Below are 26,956 nucleotides of genomic sequence, written 5' to 3'. Positions count from 1 at the left end.
ACGAGAGGTGGACGTGAGGCTCTGTCTCTTATTTATATTAATTATTATAATTTTGAATAATCTATTAAATAATTTATAACCATATAAAAAAAAAGAATTAGCCCTGTTTCATTAACACCGATTAATGATCATTCTAACATTCACCTCGGATGAAAGGTCGGGAAAGTGAAGTCATACACGGCAAAAGGTGTTCGAAACGTTTTCCATAAAACACAAAATCTGCGTAAACGAAAACAAATATGTTAGATCTAGGCCAGTCCTTTAATTCCTATCTACCTAGCACTATGTACATCGAGAGAGAGTTTACAAATATTCTACTCAAAACACCTCCGAGAGAGATGTTGTCCTTTATGTCGGAACAAGGAGTATTATATATGGCGTTGTCGTATGGAATCCAGCCGTTATCTTCTATGGCCCTGGGGATGGATGTCCGCCGATTACGGCACGACGGTAGACTGGTGTCGCCCGCTTCTAGGGCGGGTAGAGCATCTTCTCGCTTCCACGAGACGAACGCCGGGAAATGCGGGTGCTTCGTCCTTGTATTCGTTTCTGGCCTCAGAAAATGATCGGGTGAGTTCTCGTTTAGTGACGAATCTGCAGGCGTGAGGACAGAGGTTTCTATCGATAACGTTACGATGTCGTTTAGACGGAGCTGTCCTGACCATATTTGGTTCGAGACGCGTAAGATTCATTCTATTCACTTGTTGGACAGTTGACTTACCCCTCTCCTCACAATAGGTCGTTTAATTTACCACTCCATTGTTATAATACTTTCACAGTTGTTGATGAAAAGAGTGATATTCAATCCGTTTTCTGCGTGATGTTTTCTTAACGTTGGTGCCAGAGGAATACGCTTAAAAATTCCTTAAACAAAATAAAATTAGAACTGTGTTAATAAATCTAATTTTTCTTTATTTTGATCTTTAAAGTCACATCTCGTCCTATATTCGAGTAAATACGGTAGGTCTTTCGTTAGTTATAATTTAAAAAATCATTACACAAATGAAAACAATTATTTTAAATTTGAAATACGCAATAACAGAAAGCAATCGATTGTGTTTTCCTTCCTAAACGATATTCAGCACACTACTGTTCGATACATTAATTTCGACCATTTTGGCCAATACATTTTTATTTACAAGAGATAATTCGGTTGAAATGAATGCAATAGCTTGGAATTTTACGATCAATATTTGATATAATGAAATCTTAGACGTATTTCGAAACCGTGCCGGTAGTTTTTGTTGATTCGTAAACTCCATAAGGTTTAGATACACGGACAGTTGGCACTTGGCAATTGCCGAGTGTCCGTGTATCTAAACCTTATGAAGTGTATGAATCAATCAAAAAATAAAAAATAAAATGTTTTTTTGACGAATTGTAATTCACGACGTTGTATTTTAAAATTAATCTTGCGAGTATTTTAAAACATCGTACGGTTTTCATCAAATACTGTACTAAATTCTCATACAATATTATTATTGTACTTACATTATGAATACAAACTTTACATAAACATATTGTATAGATTACACGGTATGTCAAATCTAATTGTTTTCTACACTAAAATATTACGAAATACTTTTTATTAGTGTGCTACTATTTGCAACTGTCAAAAATACAAAAATGTCTTCAACGAATCTATTTATTCCTACCAAATTTTTACTTATCACATTATTTGTCATAAGTACAGTACCACATTAAACAACTGTACACCGGGTTGTCTTTATGAAAGTACTTCCATTCAACACTGTCTACCATAATATTTAATGCAACAAAATTCGATGCAGGCAAACCGCATTTACATAATGCATTTCGCTAAAACGCCTCTTCAATTAAGGCACGTTTTCGATTTACGGCCTAAAATGTTTCGCTATAACGGCAAAAAAACTTTTTTTCGATGTCGATATATCTACATGTTGCCAATCTTGCGCAAGCGCAATCTCGATGCACACTCTTTGCTATTTCCTCTTGTTTACGAGCCTTATTCAGTGTGTGCTCATAAAGCGGCTGGTTTAGACTTGTCTGTGAGTGTTTTATATACATATTTATTACTGATTGTTACACATTAACTGGAAAAATTGGAAACAATTAGGGACATTTTTGGTACGTAAGTACTGTACATATGTATGTAAGTACAAATTAAAAATTTTTAATCTAGCACATGATCTCGGCTTTGAAGGTTTGAACGAACGTGATGTGCTTGATCTACTTGAAGCTGATAGGGAACCCCTTTCATATGAGGAACTCATTCAGTTGCAAGCAGAACCGGCATTTGATGAAGAGACAGAGCCTGTTGTATCCAAACAGCTAACATCAAAAAATTTGTCGAAAGCTTTTTCCAGTTTCGAACAAGGAATAAACATCCTCCTTGAAAACGATCCTGACGTCGAACGTAGCGCTAAAGTTTCTCGAGGAATTAATTCAGCCATTAGCTGTTATAAATCACTGAAGAACGAAATAGACAAGAAGGCAAGACAAACAACGTTGGACAATTTTTGTAAGCCAGGCCCATCCTTACCAGCGAAAAATGATGACGACAGTGATCTGCAGGTTACCATTTCTTCATCGTCTTCAGATTAAAGCCATTTTTTAAAAAAAATATGTATGTAAACATACACATATTTTATGTAACATGAAGTTGTTTCATTTTTGTTTATAGATTATTGTTGGTTTTTGGAGTCTGTTATTATTTTATGTACAAATGTATGTACTTGTTATGTATGTATTTTTGATTTAAATGAAATAAAAAGATAAAATGCATTTTGAATGATAAACCATGTTATATATTTAACAAATTTGGAACCGATCCCATTGAATTTGTATGAATTTGTATTAGAATAATTGATTCCTTATACGGCTTTTCGCTTTGCGGCCAAGTTTCGTGGAACGTATCTAGGCCGTAAAGCGAGGTATGGGTGTATTTAATGCAACAAAATCCGATGCAGGAAAACCGCATTTACATAAATGATTTATAGCGAAATACGCCTTTGGCACTTTTGGCACCGGAACAGATAAAAACGAGTCGTTCCTTTATTTATATTACTTTTCAGACATTTAAAAGTGTGGTTTGTAGAAGACAGTTTTTCAATTTGACATCCTCGAAACACAGTAACGCAATACATATTACAAGTACCACAAATAAGGCCTTCTGATTTTTAGTTTAAAAAGTGGACCACATTGAGCAGTACTGTATCTCGCGTCGTTAAATCTCTGTACAGTAGGAGCGTTTTGTACATATAAAATATATGTGGATTGCAACGCCAAAATTGCCATTGCGGTGAGATCGGTGATTATTGTATAGAAATGTCTTTCGCATCTTCAATTATAGCTGTACTTAGACTGCTGGATATTTCCGTAGACAACGTTGATTAGGAGTACTAAAATTACACTAAATTAATATTTATGTTTTGCTAAAAGTTTTTACTTACATTTTATTTACGAGCTCTTACAGAATAGTTTATTCTTCTCACTGAAAAATGTACAGTTATCCGAATGTTTTTATTAATATTAGCATATTATGCAGGGTCTGTGGAGTCGGTAGATTTTTACACGACTCCGACCAGGGGCGGACTTGTTAACAAAGTAGGCCCGAAAATTCTGACGTCATCACGTGACCTCAAAATATTAGCTTTAATAAATATAGTTCAAATAAAGATAGAACGAAACTTTTTTTTCCAAAGCTAAAATATTCCTCTAAGTAATGAGTCAATACGATCCTTTTTACTTTTCTGTTGTTATATATAACAGAGGAAAAGTGTAGCGATCGTTCTAGAAATGATCCCACCCAAATTTTTGCATTTCTTGGACTCGGAGCACCTCGAAATGTCGAGATATGCAAAAGATTCGGGTTTTTTTTCCTGAATGTTAGACTGTATGAGAGGCACGATTTTGAATCGGAGTCGGATGGATTAACACAGGAGTTATTAAGCTTGAAAATGGTTGAACTAAATCGATTGGTACCTGTACAAGATGTATTAAAGAAGTCTTACAAGTAATAGAATTAAATTTGTTTTAAGCACGATAAAAAACTAATTTTTTAGATACTACAGTACAGTACATGTAAATGTTTAGTTTTATTATAAATAATACCTTTCTATAGCAATATTTTTATGTTTAAGATTTGTGACTATTTCTGTTTTATGTATATAATTCATTATGTTAGAACAAAACTACAGAATAATTATTACGATACTCCAGTCAGATAAAAATAAGTGTTCTAGCGAATGAAGCTCAACTTCTTTCTGTCCGCGCTAATTTAAAAAAAATCATGATTAATAATTAAATTATAATTAAAAATAATCAAAACTAAAAAAAAACGAAAGAAATGTGTTAATTTTAAAGAAAAAGCTTCAAAGTACAATTTCATTTTTCTCGCCTTAGCGCGAAACTTGACACCAATGAGTCATTGTTTACACAGCTGGATGACCTTGAGAACAGCTGGTGTCGTGTTTCGCGGGACATTCTCATGAATCTCTCGAGAGGAGAAGGGAAAAAAGTAGGGTGAATACTAGATGGCGGGATATTTCAAAATTTTTTTTTAATTACGATTTTAATTGAAATTTCCGACCCCCCGACTTAATTAAACGTAATTATATAAAAATCTATTAATTAAGAAAATTAAAAAACTATTGGATGTTGTTTTTTTACATCAGAAAATAGCTTTAAATTACTTTACCGAAGTAAAATTGGCGCGCTAGAACTTTAAAAGGATAAATAAAGTTCCATAAAAAAATCCCATAAAAAAACAATTAAGCGTTAATCGCGCATCATTAAGGGTTAATTAAACTCGCAATAAAATTTTTTCGCGCGGGTAAAAATTTTTCAAAAAATTTGGGGACTGAAAAAACATCCGAAAAATCAAAAAGAATTTTTTTTTTCCCGAGGTTCTAAAAGACCGTTTTCTATGTAAACCGCTCGAACTGAGTTCGATTGCGGGTAAGAAGGAAAGTTATTCTAGCAAAAATATAACAAACATGCAAAATATAACAATTTATGCTTAGTTAAACACAAAAAATTCTTTAAACATACACGTCCTTCGTGGATGGACGGTTTTCTAAGAAGCAATAATTTCGGAAAAATTAATAGAAAACTAAATTTTAGTTTTATTTTGCTGTTTTACTCTATTTTTTGTACTTCTTTCTGTACAACACAAACAGTTTATATATATATATATTTTCGTTTTAATAACATCGCTTAAGCGATATCGGATCTGATGTAAACAGCTACGCTAACTATCGATTTTTTTCATTCGTTGCCTTATATTAAAGCTTAAATATGAACGTAAGCATAAAAATGCATCAAATCCATGCCTACCAATTGTCAAATGTGTTCAAAATCTTCTAGATTTCTTTAAAAACGACTTTAAAAAACACTTCCTATTCAAAATATACAGAGCAACGTGCACTTTTCGACAGAACACGGCGGATTTTAACCACGTGATACAACTAACCAATAGAAAATTTGACAACCCATTATCGCGACTCTGATATCTAGGTAGACTATGACACGCGATAGGGGCGCCTCTAGTGACCGTTCTTGGCATGCCGTTACGCGAACTGACGGACACGCATTTGTGAGGATTTGCGCCTCTTTGTGAAAGGGGCGAAGTTGACCCGACTCGCTTTAGGTCAGGATGTCTCGAAAGGTCCTTTACCGTATGGGGGTAGTGGTTTGCTGGACGCAAAGACGACTCACACTGAGACCGTATTTTCCATTTTAACAGAAATATGCTTACAATAAGAGTAGTGTCGTCTCGTAGTAAAGTCCGTTCCTACTGGCAGGTGGTTCGACGTCCGTTTGGGAGTCCGTTACCACAAAAGCAAGATCCAACTGGAGGCTAGATGGGGAGAAAAGTCACTGGGAGAACCACGATGGGAAGTTGGGTCCTTTAGTCTTCGTCACTCACGAGTGAAAACGTTCGGAGTCATGTATATGCAGTTCCAAGACGATATCCGTAGACTCGAATCTTCTCTTCTCAACCTCAATCCTCTACCTCCCCGTGTCCGGGGGATTTCGGGCTTTTATCACCTTTCTTTCCCGAAATCCCGAACTTTTGGTTGGTCCGAACGAGGGTCTACTTTCTCGCTATTGGTCCCTGGTCTGTTGCCAGGGACGCTATTCGAGCCGCGGGGGCGCCGAAGATCCCCAATCTCCCCCTCCCGGGCCGCTCCCTGTCCGAGTCGGGTCAAGCCCTTCCCCGGACGACGGTCCCGTAAATTACACTCTAAATGTGTTTTTCTGTCTTGGAGAAGGTACAGCCGGGATCACTCAGCCCCGATCACCACCCCCTCCGATGGAGAGCCGGACAGATTCCGCTTTGAACTCGGTGCAACCTGATGACCCAAACTTACCCCGGTCGGACGATCCCTCAGTCGTTCTCACGATGTACGATCGGAGATCTGTCAATTAGGTCGGGAATGTGAGAATTAAATCGTCTCGCGCACCCATTTCTCGACCACCTCGATCTTATTTACCGGATAAATCACGGGTTTAACGACATTAACTCGACAACCACTTTGCCGATAGGGGGCGAACTCCCAACAGATGTCCGTTTAAGTTAGTTGTCCTGTTAAATGATTTACAAACAAAAAAACAACGGATTCTAGAAACTAAAATTGAACTTCGAATAGGAAGAAAACAATAATTATTATTATTATTTATATTCTCAACTCCCAGCCCCACACATTCAATGGGTTATATAGACAGATACAGATAGATTAAACTAAATCAAGAATGAGAAATATAACATTTAGACTGGTAGAAAAGAGGTTGCTTATTTTGCCACGTTGATTAATTAATTATTTTAATAATAAACTGAATTACTCCTTACAAAAAAAATCACTTCTATTACATCAGCATTCACCGAAGCTCTTAAATCATATTCAATATTGCCGTTTTAACATTCAAACTCGAACAGTGGTCGATGTGATTTATTTTTTCCAGTGCATAATAAATATCATCTTCAAATTTTGTAAGATTTTCTTTTCTGTCTGTACTCGTATTAGAACTCAAGCTTAATTTTGAGGGTAGAGACGAGTTTTATATATATATAAATTAGCAGATGAGCCAGATGTTGCTCGCGCAAAAAGTAACGAAGATTAAGATATTTAGATTATAACCGATTTTATCCGTTTTCACTGGGTGCAAGAATTAGGTCCTCTCTCTTCCGAGACTAATTAGAGAATTTTTAGATGGGTCTAAAGTATGTTCGATTTTTCACAAAAACGCAAAATACCGCATCTAATGTAGTACGGTAGAAACGGAGTTCTTCGGGGTAATCCTTAACCCTTCCCCCGCGAGAGGAATTTCGAAAAATCCCTTCTTAGTGTACATTCTTACGACGTATTCTAACTGTGTACCAAATTTCACTCTTAACCGTTTGAACTCTCAGCTTATCATCATCATCATCATTATTATTACTATAATTATTATTAACCCATCTCGATTATATTATAAGATTGTGAATGCTGATAACGAGTAAAATATTCATTAAGTCCGACCACACTGGAGATATGACACACGACCCCTTCTATGTCTCTACCCTGTCGACCTTTAATAAAGAACCAAAATTTAATAGCATTAATGCCCTTTATACACGCTACTGTGCCAAATTTTGTTTCTTAAACTTTACTCATTCTGAGATATTGTTTAATAGTTCAGAACAGAATAAAGAAATTAAACAAATTAGACGCCAACATACGCGTGTGGACGCGCGAATTTTTTCTTTTATTTGACATTTTTTGGGTTCGAGAGATCTCCAAACTTATAGATTTGCAAAAACTCGGAGAGTCAAACGTGACACGATTCAAATACTTTTTCGTTTTTTATATACATAACAAGTTGGGAAAGAAAAAAAGGAGTTGGAGTCGGGGTATTTTTGACAACTCCGACTCTGACTCAAATACCAAAACTCCACGACTACGACTCCACAGCCCTGATATTGTGTTTTCTTAATAAATCGTTAATTTCTGTGGTTACGAAGAAAATATTTTTAGAAAGACCAAAATTGTTTCGGTTAGACCATTAATTGAGTGGCCAGATAGTAAATAATAGGGCTCGGTAAGACGACATCTTGAAAAAACATTTGAGCTTTTTCTGCCCGTTCCAATGGAAATCGGTTTCATACCTTTAATGGATATTTTTCATGCTTCATCCATTGTTGAGAAGCATAATTTAATACACTTAATTTAAGATAAAAGTAACACAATTAAGTGACCGAGATATTGAACTAAAAAACAAAAAGAATAAACAGAATACGTAAACGCTGTAAGATATAATGAAAATTGCATTTATTGTTTGACACGATAAACATGGCCGCTAGATCAGCCACACATGTATCACTTTCGTGCCTAATGATTAGTTCTTTTCTCATCTCAATAATCGATATTACAACTGTTCTCTTATTTGTTAGACTTGTTTGGTGTCACACACTTCTCTAATGACATCCTTAATAAGTAAGGACGATATGGGGTTGAATAGATATTATTTGGTTAATTTTAACACCAATATGTAATTAAATTACAGTATATCGGTTGTGAAATTTAACACATTATTGTTAATTCGAGATTGTATTTTCTGTTCCAAAGTGTATTTTATTCTTCCAATGAATTTTTACTGCCACCACAGTTCGAAGTTGGAAGAATAGTTCGAACACGAAAGAAAATTTTTGTCGAATTTCACGTTCGAAGTACGAGATATCAGTGTTGTCATTGTCGCATTGTTAACGGATTTCAAGTTGTAGGTAATTTACTCAATTAAAATAACTGCTATTTGTTTTCGTTTGTAAAAATTCTTCACTATAATTTGTGTAAAATGAATAATTTTGTAAATTCTAGATAATGTAAATAATATAATCCATAGAAATGATTGTACACTATAATAATAAAGTTAAACGAAGCACATTTTTATCGCTATATTTTTCCACATTCTTGATTAAAATTAGACACGTAACTCTTCTCTAAAGAAAAACAACTCAAAATACCAAATATCTATTCTTATTATTTTTAACTGTATCATAAGTGTCTTAAACTTAGCATTTCTCCCCATTGTTTCCAATTTAAACACTAATATTTATTATTTTCAATTACAACTGTTCAATTACTATGTCTTTGTGTACTTAATTTTAAAATAATTTACACAATTTATTTTGTATACTAGTCCTTTCTATATATTAACAGGACTTATTATACTAGAAAATATGGATGCGTGCTTGGTCAGTTTATTTACAACTTTTAAGATAAAGCGATTGCTATGTGTTTATTTCGACGTTTTAATCAAAACTAAACTTTTCTACATCTACAGTAAAAGAGTTTTTAAACGAAAGAATAAAATCACAACTTGTAGTGTTATTTTTATCGTCCTTATGCATACATTTCTATTATAAGACTGTCTTCTGTATGATACACGTAATAATATAAATATGATAAACAATACAAATTTGAGATGGAGAACATATATTAAAATCAATTTCATTATTGCTTTTGTGTAACAGAATTTTGGCATGGTGTTTCTGCTGCACAAAATCATTTATTATTATTACAAATACATCTCAATTTGTGTACTGCTGCTATAAAATTCAGTTTGTCTTTTTTATCAGCTGTGAATGTTACTTTATTAGTTAATATTGGTTCCAATTAAAAAATAAATATGCATGAATTAGAAGTAGCGAGCTATAGGCACAGTCCAAATTACTTACACTGATCCTGTATTTAAAATCGATTCATTTCACAGTTTATTTAAGACAGTTCGAATTTACTTGATCAATAGATTGGTGCATGGATGAGCATTGTGAACGTACATTAAAAAACATACAATGCTAACTTCAAGGTATTTTCTTCTATCAATATAGTGAAAATATTTGATACATCAAATTTCTAATTTATTCGCGTTTTTCATACAAATACTTAATGCATATTTATACAAAAACAATGGTGCAGAATTTAATTCATAATACGCAACATTTTGAGACTGTAATGAAAATAATATCTGACAAGAATTGTAAAATTTAACATAAAACATGGATTTCAAAGATAATTTAAAGTTTCCATACAGTTTAACAAATATTTTTCTATTTGATTCTATTTTTAAATTGCAATCTTTGTGTAATGATTAATTTTTACGCTTCGTAGCATGCCTCATATTTTGTAGTCCAGAAAATATGGAATCCAGAGAACTTATCATCTGAAATGTACAAACCAAAGGCCTAAATACATGTGTCAACACTTGAATTACTACAGAGTGAGTTTTTTTATCTTGAAACAATGAAATAACTTATTTGGATCTCATTATTTTGGGAAAAAAGTATAGATATAAGTTGTAGGATTAAGAAGGGCCAATCAATTGGTGATTTTGGATGTAATCTTGACCTTCAACATCATTTGAAGGTCAAGTCTGTGTCAATGGGAACACATATTTTTGACCCCAGAAATGGAAAAAGCTGAAAATTTCACAACCAGATATACCTTTGACCTTATAGTCTAGGTCAAAGGTCATTATTATTTTAAGGTTTAAATTATAAGCTGTTTCTAACGGGAAACCATACTTTTTATTGCTGGAATAGGCAGTGAGGTAAAAGTTACATTTTTTTCATGATCTTATTACATTGACCTTTAAAAGCATTCACTACTTTTAGCGCTATCCAGGAGTCGCGATGTGGACGTAGTAGTTTTCTGCTCCCTTTGAGGTGCTTATTTTCAGTGAGTTCCCTTGCCTCTCACTATCGTGGTGCTTGTTTTTGCTGAGTCACTTTACTTCTCACCATTGCTTGAGATGTTGGTTTGGGAGGAAAATTTTATAACAAATCTTCAAAATGATGCCCTTCCACTTCGATGCATTTGTTGAGCCGTGCTTAAAATTATCACGCTTGAGATGACCTTCAGAGGTCAAATTTGGAGTACTCAAGGTCATGGCTGATTGTGAAATTTCCTGCTCTTTCCATGTAAATGTAACTTTTACCTCTCTGCCTATTTCAGTAATAAAAAGTATGGTTTTCCATTAGAAAAAGCTTATAATTTATGTTTGTTTGTTTGTTTAGTTATGGCAACACAACACGTGGGCGATCTGCCTAGAAAGAATGCCTTCTGGGAGGTCTTTTAAGGGGAACTGGCTCCTATTTATGTATTACAGACGTGGAGAAAAACCAGAAAACTCCACGTGGCCAGCTTCTCCTAGCAAGGCATGAACCCACGACCGGACTCACAGTGTTTAGGGTATGAAGACTGCTTGGCCACTGGTGGGCCGCTTATAATTTAAACCTTATAATAATCTTGATTTTTGACCTTGACCATAAGGTCAAAGGTATATCCGGTTGTGAAATTTCCCACTCTTTCCATTGCCAGATCAAAAATATGTGTTCCGATTGAGAAAACAGACTAGACCATGAAATGACTTTGAAGGTCAAGGTCAAGGTCACATCCAAGGTTACCAATTGATTGGCTCTTCGAAACCCTACAACCTTTGTCTATACTTTTTTCCAAAATAATGAGATCCAATTAAGTTATTTCATTGTCTCAAGATGAAAAACTCACCCTGTATATTAGAGAATTATATTGCATAACTTACTTTTACTGGAAACTCTTTAGTAATTTTAATGTAATCTCTGAATGTCAAACACAGCGATTCTTTTCCAAATCTTTTCATAAAATTCAACATCTACAAAAAAACATTTAGTTCTATTATTATATCATAATTCATGCTGGAATATAATAAGTCTTATAGAGATAAAGTAACATATTTAAAACTGTAAACCTTCAAGTTTTGTTCCAATTTTAAATCACAGTCAGTCAATTTTCGTATATCTTGAAAAGATGTTTGCATCTGAAACAAGAAAAATTACAAACTATAGTTAATATGTAAATGTTGTAAATGTTTAAGGGTAAATATACATTACAGTAGATGTAAAAGCAGAAAATAAAAATCCAAGTAAAATACAATAAAACGTGATAGCAGCACAGAATGTAGAACACATAATTCTGTATCAAAAATCATTTAATTAAAATTTAAAAATAAAATAAATTAGACTTGTTTCTATTAACAAGGCGCCATACAAAAACGTTAATACGTAATTGAATGGTCCATTAAGTTGATTTGTAAAATTCCAAAGTTCGTTATGTTGAATTATAATTTTTTCCAATTCAGGCTTCAAGTTTGGACTGTTCTTTTTCAATACGTACACATTTTCTGATACTTTTTCAAATGCCTTCATTAAAGTATACATAAGCAAAACGATAAACAGAGAAAGGTATGTTACTGTACCAACAAGGAATGTAGCAGCCATACCAACTTCGATGCAGCAGTAAAGTGGCTCGTATCTATAAGACTTTTTTTTTCCAAATGTGGATACAATAAGAAAACTTCTGCAAAAACAATCAATACCGTAAAACCCACCAAAACAATTACTGAATGAAATACTATATTGTCGACAATAGAAAATAATTGATCTGGGGGAAAACGATATGACTTCCTTAATTATATCTTTGGGTTCAATTTGACTCTTTTAATAATGCTGAATAGTATAGCCTGAACCAAGTCAATAACGGCAAGGCATAGTCTGCAATATATGTCATACTTGACCACCGCATACCAGGAATAGCAAGGCATTATGTCCGATATATAAGGAATTACCATACAAACAACGAGAATGGCATGCACCTAATAAAGTATTTCAATAAAGGAAATGTAAAAGTTTTTAAGTCTCTTCATATAACCTTTGGGTTTTGTCACACAGGAACAAAGCATGAATAAGTCCCACCCGTACACCATGGCCACTGATGTAAATGAAGGTAGCAAACAGCAAATACATACTTCCTTCTCTAATTTTACAACTGTAGGTGTTGACGAAATTCGTATCATATTTATTAAGTTAAATAATGATAAGAATAATGTTTCTCGTTGTGTTTTTGATGTTTTTTATAAAGTCTATGATTGCTTCTGCTGTTTCAGATTTGGCCCTTAAGAATTTGGTGAAAAGTTTTCTTAAGTAGTCATCCACAATGGAGAGTACATACTTTGCTCCTCCCAATGATTCGTTTCTGAAGGGGCTGACTATGTCAAGATGTAGAAGATCGAGAGGACTTTTTGATTCTTTTGTGATCACCGGTTTAATGGGCTTCCTGGTGAACTTCACTCTAATGCAGGTATCGCATACAGGTGTGTTGGATTGTGATACGAGTGGAAATTTGTGTACCGTCTTGTTCTTGGTCAAAATGTTCATGTACAGTACTTTCCATTGACATTGGCAGATCGCTTATGCTGGGTCTCCCAGTCATCACAGTAGGATTTCCTACTGTATTCACGGCTGGGCGTCCCGAGTCTAACGGTGCATAGATCTCTCCACTCTTCTTCTGACATGATGACATTTCCTCTTTCGTCAACTTTTTTACAGTTTTCGGCATCAGAGTTTATGTTGATCCTCCTTTTTGCCACTTTACTTACGGAAAGTAGATTGTTGCTCAGATCCGGAGTACTTAGAGTACTTAGAGAACAGATTACTTCTCGAAGATACTCCGGTATCTTCGAGAAGTAATCTATTAAGCCGGATGCACACATGTGGCGCGGCAAGGAAAAGCGACAGAATGACGTCACTTTTTCTCGCCGCAGAGGTCGATTTTGAGCCGCTTTTCTCGTGCCGCAGAAGTTGGTTGAATTCTATCTTTTGTGGTAACCGTCGCCAAGACGCGTTTCTATTAGCCAATAACAGTTCGTCCGGTTGAAAATACAACCACGTGGTGTTTTAATGGCGGAAAATTTGACGCGGTTAACCGAGATAACAAACATCAGAACAAAGAAAAAAGGATAATAAATTTAACACAAATTCTACACAAATATAGTAATCATATATTATTTAATTCAAAGAACAAAACAACCGAATCTTACTCGAGATAGTATTCTTTATCGAGAGATCTTAATCGAAGAATAAGCCTACTTTGTACATCAGTTCTTTATCGATCCAACAAAATTCTCGGCAAGATTCTTGCCAATATGATGTCTCTAATCCAAAATCTTCATCCGAATTTTCGACGAAATCTTCTAGCTAAATAAAACGAGCCGTACAAAACAAAATTTGTAAACACGTGGATAGCGGAGTGTCGATATCGTTCGCCATCTTGAATACTGAACACATGCGCCGAAATGTAAACGGATTGCCGCTTGTGTGGTCGTGCTGCCGCGCGGCGAATACGCGTTCGCGACACCGCTTTTCCTTGCAGCGCCGCATGTGTGCATCCTCTTTAACACTTCCACCAACAATGGAAGTGTCAAGTAACAATGGAAGTGTCAACAATGGAAGTGTCAACAATGGAAGTGTTTCGTAACAATGGAAAACAAGAGAAACATGCAAGATTTACCGGCGCTGGAGAAAAAAAAAGAAAGAAAGAAAGAAAGAAAAAGTGTAATATGTAAGAACATATTCAATTTCAAATTTAAACACATTAGTTTGGTTTTTCTCGACCTTTCTTCTTTAGAACATTCGATGAAAATTGAACGATATAACCAGAACAAGTCGTAAAAATCGAACAATATTAGAACATTCGATTTTCAAATTCGACCTTTCTTTAGAAATACTTAGTTCGTTGATGAAATTACTCTTTTTCTTTTGTGACTTTAACGTAATAATCTTAATCTTCGCTATCGTTACTTTTGCCCGAGCAACGCCGGGCCTACCTGCAAGTATAGAATATTCAAAAAACCGAGCTCTAACCAAGAAACAATTAAATACCAATCAAAAATGCCGTTATACGTCAAGTACAATATATATAAAATGGAATACGACAAAATAATAAACCGGACAAGCCAAGAAGCACACATATACGAAGACCTCATAGAATTGAGAAAAAAATTTCTCCTAGCAGGATTCCCTCAGAGACTGCTAAACCGATGAGAAACCAGACTTAATAACCCACAAATCCTAAGCAAAAATAAACAAGTAGCTAAAACAGAATATATTAAGTTTCCTTATATTAATAGCCTATACGAACAAATCAATACAGAAATAAAAAAAATAAACTAACAATTAGCACCATCATATCAAAAAATGGGGAGCAAGCTGTTAACCTGGAACCCGTTAAAAAACCAACAAATACCGACCGAAGCTCAAGGTGTAGTATACAAAATTCCGTACTGCAAAAACCTGTACTTTTGCCCGACCTTTCTTTATTTTATTTCTTTATTCTTGTCTTTATTCGTTTATTTTCGTTTTCGTTTTCGAATATACGTTTATTCGTATATTCGTTCTTTATTCTTTATTCTTTTTTCGTTATTCTTTTCTTTATTCTCCCGACCTTTCTGTACTTTATACCTGTACCTGCAAAAACAAAAAATATTACATAGGAGAAACAAAAAGAAAAGTGAAAATTAGACTGAAAGAACATATAGCAGATCTAAAATACAATAGAATAAATTCTGCATTTTAGGAACATTGTACTTTAAACAGCTGTAATATAGACAAAGATAAAGTCGAAATACTGCATAAAGAAAAATTAACGTACAACCAAAAGTTTAAAGAAACCATAGAAATCATAAAAAGTAAAGACAGTATAAATAAAAACTTAAGCCTTAAAATAAACGACAACTGGCTCAATATATTATAAATTTAAAATATTTTGAAAAAAGCAACCTTTTTTGAAAAAATAAGCCCGCAAAAAAGTTTTGGTAAAAGACCACAAGGCGGCGAACGCCATACGTGGCAACACTAACCATATCAATGCAAAAGTCAAAAAAGAGGTGGAAGGGGAAAAGGGGGCGGAAACAGTTCAAAAAATTTTTACACTTGCAACATATTTTTAAGTTTTACAGTGAACCTTTAAAGTTATAATGTATTTTTTACAGTCGATGAACTTCTTAAAATCGTAATGTATACAGTTTTACAAGATTTTACATTATAAAACGTAACCAACAGTTGACTGAAGAGAGGCAAAGCCCGAAACGTGTACAGACAATGTACCGTATCAACTGGAATGAATAAAGATATTTGATAGAAAACTTGCCAAGTGTCTTTGGAAAAAACACACAACACTAGTGTTTACTAAGTCTAAATTATAGAACGAGACACGGTTTCATCAAACAGATTGTTTTTCTGTCTTCTCTCGTGTTCTTTACGCATTTGGGATTTTGGGTCATGTGATTGGTCGCCCCACTGTCTATGATCTAGGTTGTAACTGGCTCATCGTTTGTTTGAAGTCATTACTCTGTCGATTGTTACCCTCGTTAGGTGATTTCTCCCTTCTATGTCGGTTATTGTCGCCCTCTTTAGCTGTTTTCCCAAGCTATTTTAGATGTTTTGAAATTTGATCTTCGATTGTCGAAGTAGAAATTGTCGCCCCATTTGTCTCTATTCATGCTTTGTTAATCGGGTTCAACCAGCATTCAATTGCCTTGTGACGTGGTTTATGTCAGATGTAGTATAGAATATCCCTTGTTCGAGATGGAGTTTTGTCGTTCGGGTTTTTGTAATTCGGTAGTTGATATGCTCTGTAGGCAGCGCGGTTTTCCCTCTGTATGAGTCTATTTCTTACTTCATATCTCTCGGATGTTTTCCTCATGTCTGAGATCATGGGTTCTTTTAGGTTGTCGAATTGTTTCGCTATTAAGTTGTACTTTTGTGCTAATCCTTTCAATATTCCGGTGACGAATTCGTCTTCTTCTATTTGAGCTTCCATTATCCTAACACTCTCTTGGAGGGTTTTTGCTCTTAATAAATAATCTTTCTATGTCTTGTCACGGTTCATTACTAATCTCACCACATTGTTTCTAGCCTCTATTGTCTGTCCTTAGGTCCCCTTCGTAACTTTCTCTTGGTTGAGTCCAGATTTGTTTTCGCCGTTATATACGTTAAAATAAGTGCCACAAATGCCACTTGTGTGTTATTCACGCATCACGCATGTTAAAATACCTCTGGCATGGCAGTCCGTTTCTCTCCATTTTGTCTCTTCAACAGGATCTATAGCTGGATCATCTGTTAACAGATTTCCTATATCTACTTTTTAGGATGGCCATTATACAGTATTTCTAGCTTGTGAAATTGATCCCTGTAAAATTCGGTAGCTGTCCGTGTCCCATTTCTGCAATTCTGTATGTTATAAAGTTTTGGTTTCTAAGATAGCAAATTTGAGCTTACTGTGGTTGATCGTTCAGTTTGGTTGCATCGATGTTAGAATTTTCTTCCTGGGCCCATAACCTTTGTTTGGCATATATCGTAGTATAAGTGACACTTTTGTATGTACTCAATTAGTCTACACCTCTAACAACGGGTACAAGTTTGTTCTGAAACACAATATGGCTAACGAGCTTTACATGGAAAACTAAAGCGCCACGTGGCCAAAAGACGAATGACATCATCTCGATCGCCACGTATTTGTGCCCTCCCATAGCCAAATTATAGCCACGACAGTTTGTACTAAAGAATACTCAGCTTATGGACAGCTCAAAAACTGTCGACAAAGAAAAATCACTTGAAGAAATTGTTTAAAAAATTTTGATAGATAAAATATTAAATTTTGTTATTAATCAAAAATTTGTTCTATCAGATCGTGTTCGTTCGGCCGAACAAGCAATCGAGTATACAGCCATCTTTTTCAACATGCGTTCGAATACCGAATTGTTCGAGTTGGGAGTAGTTCCAGTATCAATGTACCACGGTATTTTTAGTACTACTCAATTAATATTTTTACTATAAAAGTTAAATTCGTCTTGCATGAAAGTAACACAAGAATTAAATAATAGTGGATTAAGAACAGATAATACTAATTTCGGTTACATCTTTGTATCAAAAACTACAAAACAGAAAGACTCGATGAATGCAAACACCTTGTATCTTCCAACAATTAGAAATTAAATACAATCTTCTATTGAATTGTAAGATGTTGCAAATTAAACCCAATGCCAGAGAGATGGTATTTAATAGGTGGTAACAGACTTAAAACCTTCCCAGAAAACTTCAAAATGTTGCCATTGACACATGGAAGTTCCTTCTCTACAACACGATATTTAAAGTTGTCAAATTATATACACAATCAAGTATTAAAACTTAAACGAACTCAAACATCAAAAACAATTTATGCGTTTTGAATAATTGCCAACTGACACACAAACACCCTGCTATATAAACTAAATACTGTATTGATAATATTATTCGTGCGTGTGTATTATGAACAAGAAAAACAAATAAATATAATTGAATCGTGCAAGTCACCATCGATTTACTATTTACGAATTTCAATTTATTTATTTGATACCTTCAAATAAAATAATAAATTTAAATTCATAAATAGTAAATCGACGGTGACTTGCACGATTCAATTAGAATATAAACTTCATAATTTTGACCTTATCCTTTAAAGTCATCTCTCGAACACCTGCCAATATACATAACAACAACGATGTTCGTTTATTCTTTATTATAAGCTACAGATATTTATGTACTAGCGGGTGGGCCGGCGTTGCTCGGGCAAAAGTAACAATACCGAAGATTAAGATTATTATCTTACTCGTTTTCACACAATGCGAGAATTGGGTCACCCTGTTTCCAGACTAATTAGAGAATTTTTGATGGTTCTAAAAATATGTTTGATTTTTTGCAGAAACGAAAAAAACTGCATCTGCGACTTGTACGCCGCTTTCTCTTAACAATTCCATTGTTACGTAACACTTTCATTGTTACGTAACACTTCCATTGCTGACACGTCCATTCAGCGCCGGATTAAGCCTCTAGCGGGCCCTAGACGAAATTTAAATCGGGGCCCCATTTAAGTAAGTTGCATCTAAACAAATCTTATATAATGTGACATTAGCGTAGCTAGCATGGGTGACACCCGGTGCGGATATCGTGGTGTCACCCATAACTTTTTAACTCTTTTATAAAACACTATTGAATTGTAATATCTTTGCACTCGAGCAACTTGAACGCTATATCGAATATGCGATGTCGCGACGTATAAGTGTAGATTTAGAAAATAAATCATAACCATCCATACATCAGTACTACCACGAGACGCGGCCCTAAAAATATTTCTAGATGGCGCGAGAGATCTCGTGGCGTACATTACTTCTAACGCACGGGTGGCTGTTGACCTTTTTTTTACGTAATAGCTACTCGAGCGGAGCTTCGTAAGAATTGTTAAATACAGCCTTTTCTGTTCTATCTAGTTTCGAAATCGAAACAGAGAAAATCTTCTCCACTAAAGCCAGGCCCCTCCAAATTACGGGCCCTAGACATTTGTCTACTTTGCCTATTCGATAATCCGGCCCTGCGTCCATTGTTGATGGAAGTGTGAAGTTTTAATCCTGTCCCTCTCCTTTGTGGGGAGGATTTTCAAAAATCCTATCTTAGTGTGCGTTCTCGTAACGTATCTAACTGTGTACCAAATTTCAACTTTCAACTCTTAACCGTTTGGGCTCTGCGCTGATTATTATTATTATCAACTCGTCCCGATTATATAGGCCTATATAGATTCTAAGAAATTATATGTAAAATAAATTTGCTCACAGATGTTGATGTCTGTTTAATAATAACAATAATAGGTTAGTGGCATTACGTAATTCTATCGATAGTATCATATAATACGATTTTGATGGGAATAACGTTTTGGTGCATAGTGTTAAATTATGGGTGTACCACAAGCAGAAACAGGTTGCGGAACAGTGAGTTAGAAGAATGGTTCTTAACCTTTTTCATTGAACACACCACTTGAAATTTTACAATGTTCTCTCGCACACTTATGAAAAACCAGTCAGATATTCTTATTTGAAAAGGCACTATTGTATTGGGTGTATGTTAGCTTACTTTTACACGATGTGTAAACGATTAAAGCAGAGAAATTCAGTTGTGCCAATTTAACAATATATAAAACAATAAATTCGAATTCTAGGTTAACAGCAAATTTCACAAAATTATGACTACAAATGTAATATTTGTACATTTATTCTCTGAAATGAGTTCGGTTTTCAATGACAAAAGTGAAGAATAGATTTAAAATTTTAACGAAGAAAGTATTTTAAATTCCGAACAAAGTTTTTCGGCACACGCTCTCAAGTAAACAACTACTAGGTTAGAGTTTAACTAAACAACGTTCTGTTTATCTAGTATGAAACATTATTTTTGATATTTATTACTTATCGATATTTGCACATTTATTTGTATTATATTATAAACATAAATTAACTTTAAGGGAGAGTTACTAACCAGCCCAACATCGAATTTCCATTCAGGTTTATTAGGCAGTCTCCATAAGAATTATGTACAAAAGTCAAACAAATAAATAATCGAATATGCAAATAGAAGTAAATTAAAAATATTAGAAACTACAGAGTAAACCACACATCGAATACTGTAATTATAATAACAGCGGAGAGACATACAAGATGAAACTGGTTAAATTTCTACTGTTATGTTCCTTTCCTATTGTTTGGACAGAAAGTAAGTAAATTTCTGTAAACATTTTGAAAAATTTATTTGTTAAAAGCAGTTTAAATTAAACTATTATTAAAAGTGTCAGGTAAATTGTAAGTCGGGAATTTGTTATCGTCTAATTTAATCTCTATAAATGCCATTCAATATATATTATAATAGCGGAGAACTATAACAATTACTTCTTTAGATAGTATTATTTAACATGTGTAGTTAAATTTCCAATATAGTTTATAGATAAATATACATACCTCGTTGAATTTTCTCATTAAACAATTTAATAATTATATAGAGAGTGGATAGACGTTAATCGATGGGGTCCACTAGAACCTTCGGCAGTAAAAGGCCTGGAAGGACAGAAATTTATATTTGAATAAGGAAATAATTGTCTTATTTTGTGTAAAGTATACAATATCGAGTTAGACATTTTGAGTAAATTATAGATGTCGAGCAGTTTAATATTTGTTTAATTGTTGTTGGGTTCTCGATGGTATCGATTTGACATCCATTTCCTAAGGAAAGATCTGTATAAAAGATATTTACTATGTTCTGTTTTTCTTCAGTTATTTTAATTTAAAAACTGGATTCTGGTATATAAATAATTGTGAAAGAAGACAAATAACTTTATTAAAAACACTAATAGTAATTCTTTTTCTTTTTATACACCAAAATGATTACATTATTTACCTTGAATAGAAAATATAAGGTAAAGTTTATCAGGTAAAACTTCGAAATTCATCGTTTAATTTCGCATCCGTTTAGATTTTTGAATTCAGACTAAAAAATCATTAAAATGTTCTGTCAGAAGATCGAATAATTATTTGAAATTTTTAATTTAACACTGCATCAACAATAACATTGTTTTTCTTCATTTTAGAATCCGTAGACACAAGAGCTGTTTGGAAGGTTGCAGTATCATTCGTAAGTAATTTGTCGTGACGAATAATTTTACTTATTTTAAATAGGATAGGGTTGGGTTATTTGGATTATTTCAAAATTAAGCTTTCTGTACGGGCAGGAAAATTTTTATATCGTGTTTATTTACTTTCACTGAAAAGGCTATGATTATAAGTAATAAATCACGAGGTTCGGGTATTGGGTATTAAAAAGATTGACTCTGCTAAATTTTGATGACGGTTGAAAGGTCGACGGGGTGGGGACATAAAGAGATGTCTTATGTCGTATCCGAATGCGAGTAGAAATTATTGAAGGTTTCTGTCGTTATTATAATATGCAATTTTTATAAAATTCGTTTCTACTGTCGAAATTAGCGAAATTTCTATTGCTTTTTTTTAGTAGTAAACTACGAGAAATTGATTTTTTGGTTCGTTCTGAAATGTTTTAGACAGTAAGACTTATAATGTACTCAAGTAATATTACGCAGCGATTGTTCTCGAACGAGACCCACTTGTTTAAGCAATTTCTAGGTGTACGTCGAAGAGCCGATAACAAAGAATAAATCTGTTCTTGCGTCAGACTTCTTTAAAAACTCTCATTCGTATTGGCAGCCGCTCTGGGCAATCCACACGTGTACCAGATGGTTTTACTACGTAAATTTAAAGAAAAACCCTACGATTCCTTACGTAGAGTGCAGACACGTAGTCAAAAAATTTAGAATTTAGAACGGTAGAGTTAAAAATTGTCGTCGTTCTCTAATAGAAAGAGCACCCTTAAAACACAGACCTATTTAGGATGACAAAGTTTTTTTTCCGTAAAAACGAACGTTTTAGAAATTTATATCTGCTAAACAGCATCCGAGTGGCTATAAGAAATCTGTGTAATTCCACAGGAAAGAGTGTACTTTAACATACACGAAATTTTCACGACAGAAAGAATGACGTATTTAAGAATACAGCGTACGTACGTCAAGGTTCTCTGTAAGCAAAGTGATGTAATTAAGAAAGGATTTTGTGGTATATCTGGATTAACTGTATTATTTAACCTCCGATGTCAACGGTAACATACAAACAACAACAGATATCGGTGCTCAGCGATACTTTGTTCGAAAGCCCCGCACGACTTCCCTACTTAACAAAATTATCGAATTAAAACCTGTGACAAATTCATAGGGTTTCGACAATATTTACATAATTAATAGATTTATTAATATAATTCAAATGTACAGTACGTATCTCTATTTTCGGAATCCATGCCGAAAAATCGGTGAGAATGGAACAAGAAAAGGAAATACGCAATTATATCAACCAGGTTTTGGACCCGATTGACAGAGGTGTAGTATGTAATAGTACGTGAGCGTAGGAACGTGGGATACTACGAAACCCTTACTAAAACCAATTTGGTTTTCATAGAAAACACACTTGTCTTAAATAGGCTTAATTGCTGTACACAGAAGGAAAGCGATTACGTAAGTAAAAATTTCGCTTTAAAATATTTTAATGAATGGTTTCGTTTTTACGTATTTGTTACTATTATTTACCAATTCCCGTAAATTAATAATAATAAATAAATAATATTATTTTATCAGTCTGAATCGATTTTTTTTCTTTGCAGACTGGAATAAGAATGAATAGGAGTTGTGAACAGTATTACTTCGATTTTAACAAACAAAAATCGGAAGCCATTTATAACGCCCTGAATGTTAGGTAAAATCTTTTATAAAATCTTTTAAAATTTTCTTCCGAGATTAAACTTAATCGTCGAAACAATTTATCCTTCAATTTAAAACATTAAAATACATAAGCAAACGTCACGAACCCGATAAATTTGCAAAGCCAAACAACCACCGGATTAGAACGGGTACTTTCCCGCTATTATATTTAATTAATTACTGAACAACTTGTCACTAAAGGGAGGCCTGAGGCGCCATCTCTTATTAAATTTATTAATTATAATTACATTTAATAAGAGATGGCGCCTAATGCCTTTCTCTAGAGCAGTGGTTCCCAACTTTTTCTAGGATGCGGAACACCTTTGTGAGCAGTTTTCTTTAGCGGAACACTTATTTATGTTAATATGAAATACATAAGCTTGTTCATCAGTTATTTTATTAAAATTGAGCAGTTATAATTCAAAATCTTTACTCATATTATTAACGCCAATTCTAAGACAGGAAAAAATATACCTAAATAACTTAAAGGGGAAACTTGTGCCTGATGTTTTTTACACATTTCATTCAGTTTTTATCATTGCCTTTATCTTATTCGAAACAGTAGTACACTCCATAAGTACGAGTCGTACATATATACTTAAGTTTATGAAAATTTTATGATTTTAATTTTTTGATATTCGGCGGCTCGAATACGATTGTACTGTACACTTTCCGATTTGCTACTAAATCTGCGGAACACTTGGGAGATGCTTACGGAACACCAGTGTTCCGCGGAACACCGGTTGGGAACCACTGCTCTAGAGACAAATTATTTAGTAATAATAAAATATTATCGCGGGAAAGTAGCCCGTTCTAATCCGGTGGTTGTTTAACGTTAAAATACTTTTGATTATTTTTATCTCCGTTTGAATAAATCTTTTGTAACATAAATTTAATTTTAAATCGAAAATTCGAAGCGTTTCTTTCATTGTACAATTTTTGGTTATATTGACTTTGAAACAGTTTTATTTTTTATTTTTGTTGTTACAGTAAAATATAGATTTAACACATTTCTCTTTGGCAGACATTAGATTTAACGGACAGAATTTTCGTATGTCATAGGTGAAAATTAACGGACCCCGTGTAACTTTAAAATGCTTTCTATACGAACTGTAATTAAATTAACAGGCCATTTTTCTTTTCTCACATCCAAGTGTCACTACTGTTGGCTTCACTTCAGAACGCGAGTGTCTCGATATTTCGTGATTTCCAAACAAATAAATAAAAATAATTTTTGTATTTTTGTCAAATTCAAATTTTTTTAAAGGACACTATGTATTTGTTTGGTTTAATGCTATTAAAGCGTATAATCCAAACAATGTTTAAAAAAAAAATTTAAGAAAACTTTAAAAATTAAAACACTTCAAAGGTTAAGACAGAAGATAACCGTTATTTTTTTTAAACTATAACTGCATTTTATCAGAGACAAAACCACTAAGGTTTACAAACGTTTGTCTTTATTACATTACAATGTATTTCGGGTGCAAATTTTGTTTCACTCGCACCCCTCTTTAAGTAATACATAACTAAATTAGGGAAAACATACAGATGTTACAAAAATATTGCAAAAATTACAACATTCAAATGATCTACATTATAATGACTGACCTCTCTTGCTGAAAAATACAGCGCTTTATTTTATCGATATCCTACCCTCGAGGCATCGTTCTAACCGTTTCTTCTTTGTTTTTTTATTCGTTTTCGCGCTATTTTGCCCTTACCACATTGCCCACGCGTCATCTATCTCTATCCCATTATTTAGATTAACAGTGCTACGTGCACTCACAGTCACGAAATGTTCCTTGAACTTTCGTAAACACTTATCTTTTCTTTGTGAATTAGTTTTAAATTATTACTATTAATTACACATCCGTATTCATTGCAATTGGCTGTCCGTGATGGTTGATTATTTTTTAAACGAATCGCTGCTTAATGCTTTTTTACCCTAGTTTTGACTCGCCTTCCTGTTTCATCTATGTAAATTGCTGGTTTAATACATGTACAGTACATTTTAGCTCGTATACAACTCCTATTTCGTCTAGTTTTTCTTTATTTTTAGATTTATTAACATTAATATTATGTTTTAGTTTGCCTGCTAGTACTACACTATATTTTTTTGAAAACATTTCTATTGTGAAATAAGCAGGGGGTCACTGCGTAACTCTCTAATGACCACTTAATCTGCGCAGGTTGTTAAAACCCGACCTCGAGGTCGTCGGATAGGAGGAGCTAGGAGGGCTAAATTTCGATTGGGGAGGTCGCGTAAATAAGTCGATAGGTATTCTTTTTGGTGAATAAGACAGGTGGACAAATCTAACAGTTAACAAAAGAAAGTTTATTTTACAACTAAACCTACGATATATATCAGGGGTGGCCAACTTTTGTGCACATAAGATCTACTTTTTATCGTAAAAATGCGTCGCGATCAACTCGTTGTCATAGGCATAGTCTAAGTGGGGAGGGGGAAGTGTGAAATACATACTATGTTTATACACTGTTTCAGTACGAAGTGCACTCACTGCTTGTGAGTCGAGTCATAACTGCATGCACACAGTTGCGTTCTGTTACAAATATAATGCATTAAGTCAAGACATCGCTAGCGATCGACCAAAATTAGCTTGGCGATCGACTTGTTGGCCACCCCTGATATATATAACTAAACCTAAGATTAAATGCAGTTAAATGAAGTTACACATACACACCTATGGCATGGATCGACAAAAGTTTCTTATCAGCTTGCATGCTGACCTAGCTCTGACGCTACTAACGTTGAGAGAAAGTTTACAAGAATCCATAGATACCTCGATATTCGTTGCCCAAATTGGATAACGTTCATTCGATCGGAGAGAGAGAAATTCAGAGAGGATTGGCAATTGTATTGCGGGTTTTCTTATCGTTGACTCGCAAGGGCCGAGACAGTCCGTTCGTGGAGGTCCGCCGAACGTGGCATCTAGTTGTTGATTACTCCCGGCACTAATTAATTTATTCACCTTCCTTCGAACTTCGTATGGGACTACCGCCCGGAACTTCAGTGTCTTATATCTTACTATTAAGCATATTACTATATCCCTATTAACCTACTTCGCGTTGAATTTTCATCGATGTTAAGCCTAACAAATTTTAAAAAAAATAATAATCATCGTTAAATTATTTCTTTATTTTGCATAAAATAAATACAGAAATAAAGAAAAAATAAAAAATTAAGCCTAGTTTAAATACTGGCCTCCTTTTCATGGTGGAGCCAGTGTTTCCAGCTAAAACACGCAAAAATTAGCAAAAATAATATTAACGTAGCCAAGACATAGCCAAATATTGTAGCGCCACACCACTAGCGGACATTTGAATTTGCCGACTAGAACGCGGTCGGTTAACCGATGTGACGGTTGGTCGAAGGTCGGATAATCGATGCTCTACTGTAATTGTATCCTGCACAATATTTCATAGTCCTACGGAAATACTGCAGGTCTACGGTAAAATAAATTTCGTTTTCCCACAGTTAAACTTCGCCGCTAATTGCCGTTGTAATAAACCATTTTCCCTTTATCTGATAACTTTAACACGATCTTCTAACGACAGCGCTTCGCATTTTTTTCGTTTTTCGAACAATTTCGAGCAAACTGAAATGAATTTCCTCTGTTGCTAAACTAATTATTGAACACCTTCATCTAATTTTAAAAGTGGGTTCGAACAAGAGTTTCTTTCTTCTTTGATCCCTAGCTAGCATTTGGTTGGGGGTGTCAGCGCAACCAGTATGCTGCTGTAAATGCCGCAGGAAGTCGAGCTTTCTCCACAGTGCTCCTTCGTTGCCTTCGATTTATGGCTGCCACTTTCACCTGCTTCAGATCAAGCAGTTGGTTCTTGAAGCCTTCTTCAATTTGTTTGGTCCACGTTTACTTAGGTGCAGTGCGTTGAATTTTCCACAGGGTAGGTCGCCGTCGAAAGACCAG

At 34.3% G+C, this 26,956-nt stretch overlaps 1 long non-coding RNA gene across 1 annotated transcript; it reads left to right on the top strand.

Moving 5' to 3' along the window:
* The first annotated feature begins 1,837 nt into the window (after window positions 1-1,837).
* On the top strand, window positions 1,838-2,584 carry LOC136969126 (uncharacterized). Its single transcript, XR_010879768.1, has 2 exons — window positions 1,838-2,060; window positions 2,455-2,584. It is a non-coding gene; the product is annotated as an uncharacterized lncRNA (long non-coding RNA).
* Window positions 2,585-26,956: the final 24,372 nt, after the last annotated feature.

The sequence above is a fragment of the Centruroides vittatus genome, unplaced genomic scaffold (assembly GCF_030686945.1).
Source record: "Centruroides vittatus isolate TY-2023 unplaced genomic scaffold, ASM3068694v2 contig_1727, whole genome shotgun sequence".
NCBI classification, from domain to species: domain Eukaryota; kingdom Metazoa; phylum Arthropoda; class Arachnida; order Scorpiones; family Buthidae; genus Centruroides; species Centruroides vittatus.
The sequence above is the reverse complement of the archived record's forward strand: the minus strand, read 5'-3'. Positions and strand labels throughout refer to the sequence as shown.